Below are 14810 nucleotides of genomic sequence, written 5' to 3'. Positions count from 1 at the left end.
AAATCAAATGTTTGCATTGATTATGTCAGCAGGGATAATAATAGTGTTAGTAGAAAAGAAGAAAAAAATAAGCCCCGAGGATTCATTATGAACCAGTTTTATATTAAAATAAAAGAAATTTTTGAAAAAACTTTAAAATCCAAAACTCGTTCGGTAATGTTCCCTCTATCCACAAATGTGGTAGCAGTAAAAACAAGGTGGCAAAAATTTACTCAATAAATATTGTGTCGTATTCCTCTGTGACTAGTTTCTAGGTCTCATAGATTTACTTTTTAAAAGCACAAAAAAAGAAATGTTTCGCAACATTTAATATTTAAAATCTATGAAAACGTTTTGATAATTAAAAAATGCTGTTTGAATTCTTTTTAAACTTTTTTTGACCATAATTAGAATAGAAAAAGTACTACCAATATTACAACGCAATAAATTATGACATTGACTACATCGTAGTTTATTATCTGATAAAAGGTAGATTCGTTTTTTATTTTTGTGCTGGAGAATGCTATATTAAAATCTGCTCAGTTAAAACATAAAATTATATCAAAATATTTTAAATCGCCTATAATGAACAGATTTTATGGTACCTACCTTAAACAGATGAATGCTATCAAAAATTTGCCATTTTTTTAAATTGGAATAAATTTTATGCTTAAAAGTTTAATTTTTTTTATTTATAAGTTAACATAATTAAAAATTAATGAAAAGTTACAATGAACAAGGTTTAACTAAATAAATATGCGTAGGTTTTAACTATTTAATTATGTTTTAAATTTTTAGTTCACAATTAATAATTACTTTACTTACCAGTCTTTTTAAAACATTAAAAAAAAAGCTGGTTTACAGTATATACTTTATTTTTCAAAAATTGCATATTTCTTTTATTAAAAATTTATCCTGGTTCTTTTCTGCTGTCAAAACACGAAGCATTATTTAGCATTATTTAACGCTAAAAAGTAATTGGTCAGAAATGTTATTACTATTATTAATATTTACTAATATTAGTATGTGTTTTACTATTTTTTTATTGTTAATTCAAAGAAAAAGTTATTGTCTAATCCAAACAACTGTCGCGGTAATTTTATTCACGAATAGTAAAATTGGTATATTGGTAATACCGCGACAAGGACCTTTATAACATTTATACCGTAAAACAACTCTTTATTGTTTAATGCAACATGTTTGCAACAAGATTGCAACATGCTTGCAACAAAATTGCAACAAGGTTGCAACATAATTGTAACAAGATTGACAATGCAAAAATCATCACCAGCATTAAGAAAGTTTTTGACTCTAAAATCAATTGTATAAATGTGTTAATACTTCGATTAAATGAAAAAATTATTAAAAATCAATTAAAAAGCCACAAATATTAAGATAAAAAAATATATAAAGATAAAATTTCATAATATTAGCCCTCTATTTAAAAAAAGGAATTATCGCTGTTAAATTACTGTCCGATTTTACTCACGTCTGTTCCTTTCAAGATTTTAAAACGGGTTGTGCAAGATTTACTAATGAAAATCTTGAATATTAATAATCTTCTTTTATCTGTACAACCAACCACTTTGAAACCAATCTTATTGAAAAAATAGACACAATTTTCTGATTGCTTGTTTTAGGATATATCTGTAGGCGTAATTTACTTTATTAAAAAGCATTTGATTCTGTGCCTCAGAAATGATTACTGATAAAACTTAAATGATATATCAGATTCGGTACATTGTTAAAATGGATTGAAGCATTTCTTAAAAATAGAAGAAAATGAGTTAATATAGAGGAAAATCTCTCGTTTATTCATGTTTTATATTAGTGATGTGCTGCAGGGCACTGTTATTGGCCCTTTACAATTTTCTATTTATATTAAATGATAACTTTGTAAACATTTCAAAGATGTGTGCCAATGATGCAAATATATTATAAAGGGTTGATTCTGTAACAAATTTTAACCTTTTGCAAAATGATTTAGAGAAAGCTGTCAATCGGTCCAATGAATGGCTGTTAAAGCTTAGTATTGAGAAATATTTAATTGTGCACTTTGGCAACAACAACCCAAAAATAATTTATCTTATGCAAAATATGCCTTAAAGTACCATCGACGTAGAAAATGTTGTAAGAAAAGATTAGCTAAGTTGGAATTCACTACTTTTGTTTTAAGACAGATTGGGGACAATTTAATTCGAGTGTACAAGATATTCAATGGAATTAAAAAAGTAACTTTAACTAAGGAAGTTTGGCCATAAATTTGTCAATTAGTATCAAACAAAATTGCAAAATAAATTATTTTTTGCGTAGACATTTTTTTTAACAAACAGAACATCTTTTAATTGGAATCAACTTCCTACTGATGTTGTTAATGCTATTTCTATCGACTATCTACTACCGACTATCGACTACCAACTGATGTTAAACTTGACAAATGGATTTTATGTTAAATATGTTGCATGAATGTTGAATATTGAACTGTTTAGATTGCAAATTGTAACTTGGTGCGCTCAACTAATTATTGTTTACAGCTTAAATATATTAATATTAGTAAATGGAACGGGTTTATGCGAAAGTTATATTAAATAAAAATTTTTTAAGTATTACTTTAAAAATTGTTATTATATTTGTTCTAGGAAACAAAATTTTAAACTAACAACATTAAGTTTTTGAAACAGAAAAAAGTCTTTAAACTTTTATCTCTTATTTAATAATTAAAAAATGTTTTCTGTAAATAGGAAAAGTATTTGAAAAAAATTTTGTTTAATAATAAATAAGTTTATAAATAAAATTATAAATAAAATAAAATCATTTAATAAAAAAAAATTTATGGCGAAATTTTATTTTAATTACAATTCTTTTTTTAAATTCAATATTAAACGTAAAATCATATTTATGTTGTTAAATACGTTACAAAAAAAACTTTAGAATGCCGCCATCTTACCTCAGCACCCCGCTTTTATATTATTTAATAAGATAAGGTTTTTAACAATAATAATATTATTATAAATTTATAATATAGAATGTCGCCATAATAATAACAACTACAAATAATAACAAGCTCTCAAATAATTTTTTAGCTACTCTGAAACGGCTTAAAACAAAACGCGCCATGTGAAACTTTGAAAAACCAAAAAAAATGCTATTTTAAAGCAAAATTTTTAAATATATTTGAATTCTATGCAGGTGTATTATGCATATTATACACAACTAACCAAACATTTAAAATATTTTCAACTTTCAATACAAAAGAAAAAGTGTTAAGATTTTCAACTGGTAGCAGGTTTCAATTTTCTTTCAGTTTTCTTTTTAAACTTTACTAATATTTACTTTCAAATTGAGTGCATAAGAATGTTGAGCTTCAAAATGTCGGATGAAAAAATAGCTGGGTTAAAAGAGTCGGATGAAAAACGGCTAGGTTAAAAGTGTCGGATGAAAAACGGCTAGATGAAATGCACCTTTTATTAATACTAAAATAAAATTTTAGAATTCTTTTAAAACAATTGAATTTCATTCATGCGAAACAAAGTAAAATAAAATATAACTAACAATATTTTTTTAATTTCATTTTGTTTGAGTTTCATTTTGTTTGAGTTTCATGCTATATTTATATGCTATATTTTGCTATTTAATACTCTAATATAATATAAACAGATAAATTATATTATTATTTATTTCATCATTCATAAACATTGTACAAAGCTTTTGTTTCAAAATAAAATATAAAAACGACAATAGCAAGACTTGTCACCAACCCCCTATAGTAAGCATATAGTATTTTTACAAATTTCTAATTATATAAACTTACAAGTACTCTTTATGTAAAGCAAAAGTTAATAACTAACTGCTATAAAATACTACGAATTACAACAATAGAATAAAAAAATAGATAACAATAGAAATATAACAAGATTTTTTGTTCTCTCTTTTTTTAAAATTAATTAATATCTTTGAAATTTTTTAATTTTTTTAAATAATAAAAAAAAGGAGAGTAGAATATTAAAATATAAAAAACTAAATAAAACAAAAAGATTAGACTCCTCCATTGTATCACCATTTACCCAAGTCTAGATTAACGCTATATATTTAAAGTGCTAAAAGAGTGTGGACGAAAAAAGAGATTTGTTGTCCTTATTTGTATTATCACTGGTGTGTGACCACTGATGTAAATGTAACGAATAATGAAAGTAAAAAAATACTTTCATTTTACGCCTCTAAATCTATTAACCTCGAATCTTTGTCCCTGGACACCGCTCATAGGAAGGTGAGTAAAAAAACACAGCAACAATAAAAGGATTGCTCGGAACTTGTTAACTAGAACAATCATTAGTAGGTTTATTACATACTAAATTTTAAACCTGTGTAATAATTCCTGATTCCTACCATATATTTAAACCTATGTAATAATTCCTGATTCCTATTCAACGTTTAATAAAATAAATCCTGATTCCTATTAAACATTGGATAAAATAATTCCTGATTCCTATTAAACGTTTATACTTGTGTTATAATTCCTGGTTCCAACCAAATGTTTAAACTTACATAACAAATTTGAAGATTTAGTAGGAAACACCAGTTATTAAAAAACGAAATTAAAAATTTAGTAAGTTAAGGTGTGACCTAATTTGATAAGTCACACCTTTCACTTCACACCTCTAACTAGGCCGTTTAACACTTGAACTTCAAATGACTCTCGAAAAAATGAGACCGCCTCAAGGAAAGATCATATTTGATTTTAAAACATATTGCTTGACCATAAACCATTGCGCTTGTCAATGTTTTAACTGTTATTATGATCTTACTTTATGAAGATTTAAATCTGTATTATACCATCCCACTTGAAAAATATTTTTAAGTATGATAAATATACTATCCTATTATCAATGCATTAAATATGTTAACCCATCAATCAAAACTCATAATGGAAATTAATATCGACCTCCTAACGGTATAAAATAGAAATTTTGCCAAAAGCATCTTAATCTACGTAGAACATTGATAAAAGTTTTTGAGTTCTTATGTTTAGTTTAGTCTACTTTATGAATTTTCTTTTCCATTTAAAGTTTATTTTTGTTGGAAATTATTTTGATAAATTATTGGAGTATTGTACATGTTTGAACTATTGCAAGGTGAATTTTAAAAAAACTTTTTAACTTTAAAAATATTTTAACGGTATCTTCTACACATCAAAAAAATTTAAAAATATATTACATGAGCTTCTTGATATCTCTCAAATCATCAGATAATTGATAACTGTGTGATTTCATTGGTGATAATCATTCATGGTAATCAACTAAATATAAGTAGCGCTTTTCAAGAATCGTTCTAAACGGTACATGTAACTTGTCATTTATTTTTATTTATTTTATTTATTTTTTGATATTTTTTCTTTGAAATGAAAACACAGTAATTTTTAACTCGGCGAAAGTTATAACAACACTTGTTAGATTTTTAAGAGATTAAATTATTTTTTATAACAATTTTTTTAATAATTATGTATTTCAGTATGTGTTTTCTCTCGGAATATATCTTTTCTTTGTGGTCGACACTTTTTTACCTTTTGTTTTAACTGAAATATTGGTTTCAACACTTTTATTTATTTGCATGCCAATAAAACGGAACAGCTACTCACAAATAGGTGTCTAATGAGACAAATAGAGAGGCCAAAGAAACAGAGAAAAGTTTATTTTAAGGATATTAGATAATGAAAATTTGAAGTAATGAAAGCAAATTATGAATACATAAAAAATAGATGCTAAAATAAAATAAAAAGATGTAAAAATATATTAAATAACCGTACTGTAATGAACTAAGAGTAAGTATTTATTTAATTTATTCAAAAAAAAAATTTAATTTATGATATTTTAAAATCTGTTCAATTTTTTAAAATCATTAAAGTTGCAATCGCAACTTTAATGATTTTTAAATCAATTTTAAATTGAATAGATTAAAATATTGAAATGGAAAAAATTGCGAGAGGAATTAATTTGATATGACTAAAATACTGTCTAGTTTCGAAAAATGACAAGTTGAACCACCTTGTATCCTGACGGTGCGAAGGACAAATTCATCAAGCAAATAGACTACATGACAAAACAAGTTCATACTCATTTATGGAAGTTTTATTTATATCATTATGTTTCTTCTGCTTCTGCTGACAAATCCAAAAAATCAATGTAACTTCAATCTCGCTCAAAAGTGATTGACTTTTTTAAATTGAAGCTAACATTGACTGACGAAACTGTTGCTACTTGTTGCTAATTGTTGCAAAAGCTGATTGAAAGTTATATGAATGTTGAGGCTCCCAAAAACGTCGAGAAAGTTTGTCAGACAGTTTATAACTCAGAAGCGTATGTAAAGGACAAAATGATTAAGGAAATAACACTGATAAAATTCAATGGAGGAAAACTTTTTTTATGTGAGAGATGAGGCAACATTTAAATAAATTGAAGTTATGAGCAACCATATTTTTGGATCCAACAAATACAATCAAAATGCTGGCACTGAGGGATCCAGGGAGGAGGTATGCATCCCCCCTTCCTCACTAGAATCTAAAAGTCGTAAAATTTCTTAGAAATCAAAATACAAAAATATTTCAACATCTCCCCCCCCCCCCTACTTTTTCTACACCGAAAATTTCTGGATCCGTCACTGAATCTTGGTATGATCAAAATGGGAAAAAATGGGATGCTAAACCCTTTTGAGGTTGCAAAATACTCAATTATTTACGGTCTGCAATTATTTACGATCTGCAATATGATTTGTAACTCAATTATGTACGATCTGTAAGCTTATATTGCTATTATATTATCTGTCAAACAACCTTTAAGAAATTTTTTGTGAACTTTTTATTTTTTTGTAATTTTTTTCATTTAAATCTTGTTATTCTTTTATTATTTCAAAACACTTACTTTTTTATTTATTCCGTGTTCTTTTATATTTATATATATTAAATATCTTCACTTGTAATTGTTACAAGTGAATTGTAATTTTATGAAATATTAACTTGATGTTTTAAAATGTAATAGAGAACAAAAAAACAAAAAAAAATTCTGCTTTGTCTAATACTAAAATTCTGGAAAATGTTTAAGCTATTGTAAAAAAATCAAATACTTAATTTTTTTCATTTAAATCTTGTATTTAAATCATCTAAATTAGTCAAAGAGCCCGAAGGAAATACTCAATCTCTTGGAATCAAATTCAAAATTGCTGGTTCTTAACTGTTAGTCTCCTCAAATTTCTTAACAATCCAAGAGTTCTTGAAGAGCCAAAAGTATTCTTGCTCTCGTCAAATAAAGAAATTATTGAAGAAGCAAAAAAACTGCTATCTGAGTAATTCCATCTGAAGCTCAGCAGGCAGTCGAACAGGCTCCCAATGTTTTGAAGTTACGTCCTCTCGCGAATTCTTGAAGATCCAAAATATAGTATTCGTACTTTCATCAAATAAAGATATTATTTAAGAAACGAAGAGACTCTGGTTTTTTTAGTTCATCCAGTAATGATGACAGTAATCATGTTATGGAAAATGCATCTAAAGCTCAGCAGACAGTCAAAAAAGCTCCCAATGATCCTAAGTTATGTCTTCTTGCTTCCTTAAAAGAATGTACAACTTCAAACTTTGTTTCAAAGCTTAAAGACCCACCAAAACAAAAAAGAAAATTCATTGTGAAACAACAAACGCAAGTCACTGATCCTAATGATTTGATTGCTAAAGAATCCAAAATGCTACGTTACGACTGGATTTAAATCAGAAAAGTGATGTATTTTAGAACACGCGTTGAAGTTAATCAAGTCAACATCGGTTTGATGTGAGCAAAATTTTTCAATTTCAAGCTACACAGTAAATAAAAAACCCGTTATATTTTTAAAAAACATAACGGGAGTTTTCCTTGCACATAACGGTAATTGCCGTTATGTTTAATACTTAATATGTATGAAAATAACATAACGGTTTTAGCGTTATGTTTTTTCATAGCAAAATTGCCTTGCACATAACGGTTACATAACGCTAATTAGCCGTTATGTGAGAGGAAAACTCCCGTTATATAACACGTATTTTACCGTTATGTTTAAAACCTGATATAACAAAAAATAAATGGTGAAATTAAGCAAACTCTCATTGATGATAAAATTAATGAGAGTTTGTTTAATTTCACCATCAAAAGGGATTCTAAAAATTTATTATTAATGTAAATATTAAAAACATAATTTCAAAATTTAGTTTCATCTTGTAAAAATTGACAAAATAAAACATTTACAACTACTAAGTTGACAAAATAAATAAAACAAATTAGACTAAAGTAATCATATTTATTGCAAATAATATGAACTTTTTATAAAATTAGTTTTCTTTCAATGCAACTATATGATAAGGACTGGCAATGCTGGGGGTACAACATAGAAAATATCCCTTACTTTAAAATAAAATGCTGGCCAAGGAAAAGCTAAGCCTTCAGCTGCAACTGTTTTAAAAGGAAATGTGTTGTCCTCAACAGCAGTAAAAAAACCTCATAACACATTGAATTGAAATTGAAGCTGTGAGGTAATAAATACTACTTTTTCTCCTTTTACTTGTATTTTTTTAATAATATAAGCAGAAGATTGAAAATCATCATGAAACCATAAAGTCGATTCAGGGCAATATTTAATACCATTAATCCGGATGCAGGTAACAATATTTTTTTTTAAAGTAGCTTCATTTAATTCACAAAGAACTCCATTACTAATTTCTCCGAAAGATTTATAAAAAGATGCAACAGTGTTTAAAACTATACTCTTCATACCACTAAAAGGCATATTTTTATATAAGTTAAAATGTCTAACATTTTTTATTACTTGGTGTTTCCTCTCAAAAGCCATACACATGTGGTAAGGACCGAATTGTATGGATTGCTGAGGATAATGAATAAGAAGATAAAGCTTTGGTATAAACTTATCTGAATGTAAATTCATAAAAAGAGTATGATGGGCTGCAATTGCTTCTTTCAAAGAGATAAAGTAAGGCTCAGTGGTAACTGGAGAGAGACACATTTGAAGAATACACAGCAGCTTCATAAGACACGAGAAATGACAATCAATAGTGATACTTCTTAAAAAAATTGGTAAAATACGACAAATAGAAAGAACTTGAGCACTGCCAAATTTCCCCCTAATAACCAAATCTGCTATTACAGGTGGTTTATCACTGTCTTTTGGGTATTGAAACAATTTTACAAAAATATTCAAGCTATCTATTGTAAAAAAACCTTTCAAAACCCCATGATTCAAGTAAAGTTCTATCTGCAAAGGTATTACACCTTCTAACAAATTATGCATTGGATCAAAAAGAACTTGCTTTGCCACATCAAATTCCTTAATTTCAGATAGAACATTGTTAGATTAAACGCCATATAATTTTGACCATTTTAAACGTTCAACTTGGGGAAGACTAAAATTATCTAGTTCTTTGACTCTCATCATGTGTTTCTCTAAACTCCTTACTTTACACTGGGAATGTTTGTAATAAGCTAACATTTTTGACCTTTTCAAATAACAAACTCTACAGCACCTCGCAACTTTCTTGCTAAAAACCTCTTTAAAAGCAGCAATTGCATTGCAAGTTAATGAATCGCCAATAAAGTGTTTGAACTTTACAATGAATTTTTTACCGTTAGCATTAGTTAGAGTTGAGGAATCAATCAATGAGAGTTCATTTGGAGACTCTACACCTAAATCATCTGAATACAATAAGATAGATATTTTTGAAGAATACTCTACAAACTTATCATATTCATTTGATGTAAAAATAAACTGAAGTATTTCTTTAAATGGAACAAAATATCCCTGTAAACTATTTTTTGATACTAACTGAATTTGTGGCATTTTAAAAGCAGTATGAAAATATCTTTTTCTAGAATTTTCCATTGATAGTTGTTTACAAATTGTAGAAACCTATTAGTTTTGTGATTTATTATTAAAAATATTTTACAAGTTTAAAAAAATAATATTGACCACATTTTCAGAGCATCAAAATTTTCATTGCAAATGAAGAGCTAATGCAGCAAGTTGATCTTTTCTATTCTCATTCAAAAATTGAAAATCGTCCGGTTTTTTAATATTAAAATCAATATTATTATTATTTACTTCAATTTCAGAATCAAAAGGAGCAAAACAGTTTTTATTATGAAGTTTAAAACCTTTAACACTTATAACATTTGAAAAAATAGTTTCACATACAACTGAACCTTCCTGACCATTTAATTTAAGATGTGATATCATTAGACATTGTTTACTTGTTTGAAAACTGCAATTAGAACAAGATAAAATTACTTTTTGAGATGCAGGTGGTTTAGCATTTGATTTTGGTGGTTTAGCAACTTATGCAGCAGTTGATAATAAACTTGAATTTTTCGATTTTAAAGACACATCTAAATCCTCAAGCACATCTTCTTCATAATTGGAGTCTTGGTAATGTAGATTCAGTTGGAAGTTGAGGAATAATGGATTAATGGTCGTAAAAATTGAATGAAACAGAATCAGAGTGACTCTCTACAGCAAAAAAACACCACTGGAGAAAATTTAAACTTTGAACTAAAGTGCTGCGCTTATTATTTTTTGCTACAACTTCTACTTCCAGATTTTGTTCATTTAAAATGGTAACAAATGTTTCAGAATCGACTTCACATCCATTCCACATGATGCCACTTATATCACTGTCACCAAACTTCTTAGAAGCTAAAAAAGTATAATTTTAAATTAAATAGCTCAACCATTATTTTTTGCATATATAATATCTTGAATATTATGAAGACAAAAAAATGAATTATGAAGAATTTGAAGATTGATTTAAAAAAGAAGATTGAATAAACAAAGAATGTGCATTAAAAAATAGCTTACCGTTAGTTAAAAAGTTTGCAATATTGCTATTACTAGCAAGAACAATTTTTCTTTCACCAAGATACTTGACTACAACAGCCTTTATCATTTTGAACTATTAATTATTGTAGAAATCAGTAATGCAGTTATTATTACTTAGAAAACTTAAATTATACAAATACTATATTTAACATTATTTAATACTTGCAATATAAAATAAAATCAATTTTAAGAATAGTAAAATGTAACAAATAGTAAGTATTCAATAAATAGTAGTAAAGAACATCATTAAGCAACATACAAATACAGTGAACTCCCAATATTTTGAAACCTCCCAGGGACCAAGCAATTAGTTGAATTAGCAATATTATTATAAATATTTAATAATTGAAATATAATATCTATATGTTCAAAAAAGTTTTCTTTTATTATTTATTTGTAACAATTTATAACTTGCAAAGAATACTTTAAATTCGCGCTATTTTTTACTGATAAAATAATCTGTTTAACATAACGGTTAAACATAACGCTTTACAAATATACAGAGGATAACAAAAGTGTTCGTAGAGTGAAATATTTTATGCTTATCATCTTATTTAAAACACTTAAACGTATTTATTAGTAAAAATTCTTGTTGAAATTGCTTTAACTATCCTTATTTAATATATAACAAAATAAATAATATTTAATTTAAAGAAAATTGCGTCAAAAAGTTTATAACTATGAAAAATCAGTTTTTTGTTATGTTACACAAAGTCTTTGTACGACCCCCTTATCTTTTGTTTATGTTTACATTAGCTTTATATTTTCAATGCTTTTGTTTTCAGCGTAAATAAAATTGTCATTTTTAAATTGAATTGGATATTTTGTGCAATAAAAATAGGTAATTTTGAAAATGAAGCCTACTAGAAAAGAATTGCCAGAAGTAATGAAGAATCTTGTTGTTTCTCACTATCAAAATAGGAAATCACTGTCACAGATAAAAGAAACGCTTAGCATGCCAAAATCCACGGTTCAGTCTATAATAAAAAATTTTTTACCGAGGGTTCTGTTCAAAATAAACCAAGAAATGGCCGCCCAAAAGTTATAAAGTATGTTTCGATGCCTAAAGAGTTCTGGGAGACTAGAACTCTTTAGGCATCGAAAGAACTGCGTAAAATTCACTTCACTAATAAACCACAGATGAGGTGGCCTTAGAGAGTGCATGGAATTGTTTAAGTCAAGAAATCACAAAAAAACTGGTTCATTTTATGCCAGATCGATTGAGAGCTGTTTTAAAAAGCAAGGTAAAAGGAACACGTTATTGAAATTTGGTTTTATGATACTTTTTTTAACACTTTTTTCTGTTTTACTGAAAGATTTTTATATCGTACGATGACTTTAGTAATATTATAAACAAGACCTTTTTCATGTCTCTAAGTTTTTCGAATTTTCTAAAAATATAATATTTTTCTTTCCATGTTGCATTAATTTTGATCTATAAAATAAACTTTGTACATAATTTCACCGAAAAAACCTGAAAAAATATACAAAAAAAATGACAAAATTTATTAAATAAATCACTGTACGATGACTTTTGTAACCCTCTGTATATTACCATACTAATGATTTTGGCACCATTTACGCGTTATAACACTTTCAATGTAACTTCAACTTAACATAACGGTAAACATAACGCCAAAATTTTCATTTACCGTTGTGTATCCGTTATTTTAGCATTATGTTTTTTTCTGTTTACTATCGTAGTAAAAAACGGGATAAAATGACAGCTGAAACTTTGAATGGCTTATGTATTTTGAAAAGTTTTTTTCAAAAATCAACATTAATTTGATAAATATTGAAAACCTATCGTTCATTAGTAATAATAAAAAACATAAATTTTTCGGAGAATTTCTCTTTGTTTCCATAGTTTTTTAAATTTTTTGAAAATCTCGGTTTTATCTTAGTTTCGTATCTCAGTTTCGTACGGAGATCTCGTCTCGAAAAAATATCGTCTCATACGTACCGAGAACCGAGACGAAGAACACCGAGATTATGAAAGTATATCCGTTTATATGTTTTCAAACTTTTTTTTAATATATGTGTTTTTTTATTACTATTTTTACTACAAATTTATTTTTTTCACTTTCTTTTTTTTTTTTTAAGAATTATTTTATTATGTCAAATCAAATTTAATAAATATTGTTTGCTATATTTAAAAATCGATCAATTAAATAAAAGTGATGAAAGTTTTTGATATTTTCATTGTCTTCAACTTATTTTTTAGTTAATTTTTAAATTATTATTATTTGTTATTTATTTATATTTTAATTTTTATGGTTTCAACTACAGATAGTACATTGTTTGCTGTCATTGAACCATTTACTTGTGTAACACGTGTCATGTCTTTTGATAATTTAGGCTTGACATAAAATTATTATTTATTACATATTTCTTCCAACTGGATTCTTTTTTCAAGAAGTTCATCTACTAATTCCATAACTTGTTCAAACTTTAAATTCGAATAACTTTGTGAATCACGTCTTTTATCAGGCGAAGAAATTAGTGTGAAAAGAAGAAAGAAGAAAAGAAGAAAAGGAAGAAGAAAAAAAGAAAGGAAGAAGTAAAAAAAAAGGAAAAAAAAGGGAGGCGACTGTTTCTCTGCTTTAATACAATTTTCTGCTCTTTCAGTTTTGACTTTTTGCATAAATTCAACAATCAATGAATTTTCAGTAACGCCAACCCTTCTAACAGATTTTATAATGGTTTCTTTGGTTCTGCATTTCGTCAGGTTAGAATTATTTAGTTTTATCTCCACATTTTTGAGTTTTGAGATAAAACGCTTTAAAAAATTAAAACTTTAGGAGACGGCATATAAAAAGATTTCTATTACTTAAGTTTTCTCCGCAACTTTTTTTATTACAACTTAGGTTTCAATATATAAAAACATTTTTTTGAGGTACATAGCACAATTAATAACTCGATTTTTTCTATTTAGGTAGACATCAAGCCCATTTTAAGGCTGCCAAGAACGATTCATGATTTGATACTTCAATATCTAATATCGTGACCAACAAATGTGGAATTTTATTTGCTGCCTCTGTTAGAAACATACAACTGGTCATACCAGTATAATTAAAGATCAACTGACGCATACATATATCGTCTTAAAATTAAAAAAATTGTTTTGAGCAAGTTATTAGAATTCCTATTCTTCGGGTACCAAAATATCTAAATTTATCATATGTAGTGATCCCTAAAATTGTTTATTTGCAAAAATTGTGGATCCAGCATAATTATATTTAAATATAATCCAATTTTTACTCATAATACTCTATATATTTATATAGATTTACATTCTTACAAATATGAAAAATAATAACTTTGATCAACTTTTGAATTCTTCATATAAATATCAGAAACCTAAAAGTTTTAGGCTTCTGAGATTTATATGAAAAAAATTGAGAAAGTTTTCTAAATTACTTTTTATTAAAATATAATTTAAAAAATTTTTTTAGTTTGCTACACGAAACTAATTTTTTTTTTTTATATCAGTTGTTTAACCGAAAGCTGGATTACTGGAAAAGTTTTAAATATTAATTCAATTTCATATCTTCCTGATTTTAAGTTCATTTCCCAAAGTAGATTTATCAATATACGCAGTGGCGGAATTCTTATGTATGTGAAGAAAAAAATTGAGCATTAGATTCAAAATGATATAGGTGTTCCTGACAGCGACAAAGATGTTTTAACTTTTGAAATTTTAAACAATTAATTAAAAAAAGTTGAGTTCCTTCCACTTTGCTACGGATTGTAAAATTCTTTTTGATTCTATTATTGAAATAGGAGCCATTCGTTTTATTTCCTTTGAAAAATCTCCCTACCAACACTAAAACTATCTACTATAATTAAAAGCATCCTAACAGCAGATATTTTTAACACCCTAACAACAGATTTTTCCATCTTTTCTACCGTAACTCTAAAAATATGACAAA

Source organism: Hydra vulgaris, chromosome 02, assembly GCF_038396675.1.
Source record: "Hydra vulgaris chromosome 02, alternate assembly HydraT2T_AEP".
NCBI classification, from domain to species: domain Eukaryota; kingdom Metazoa; phylum Cnidaria; class Hydrozoa; order Anthoathecata; family Hydridae; genus Hydra; species Hydra vulgaris.
This window is presented reverse-complemented; position numbering follows the sequence as displayed.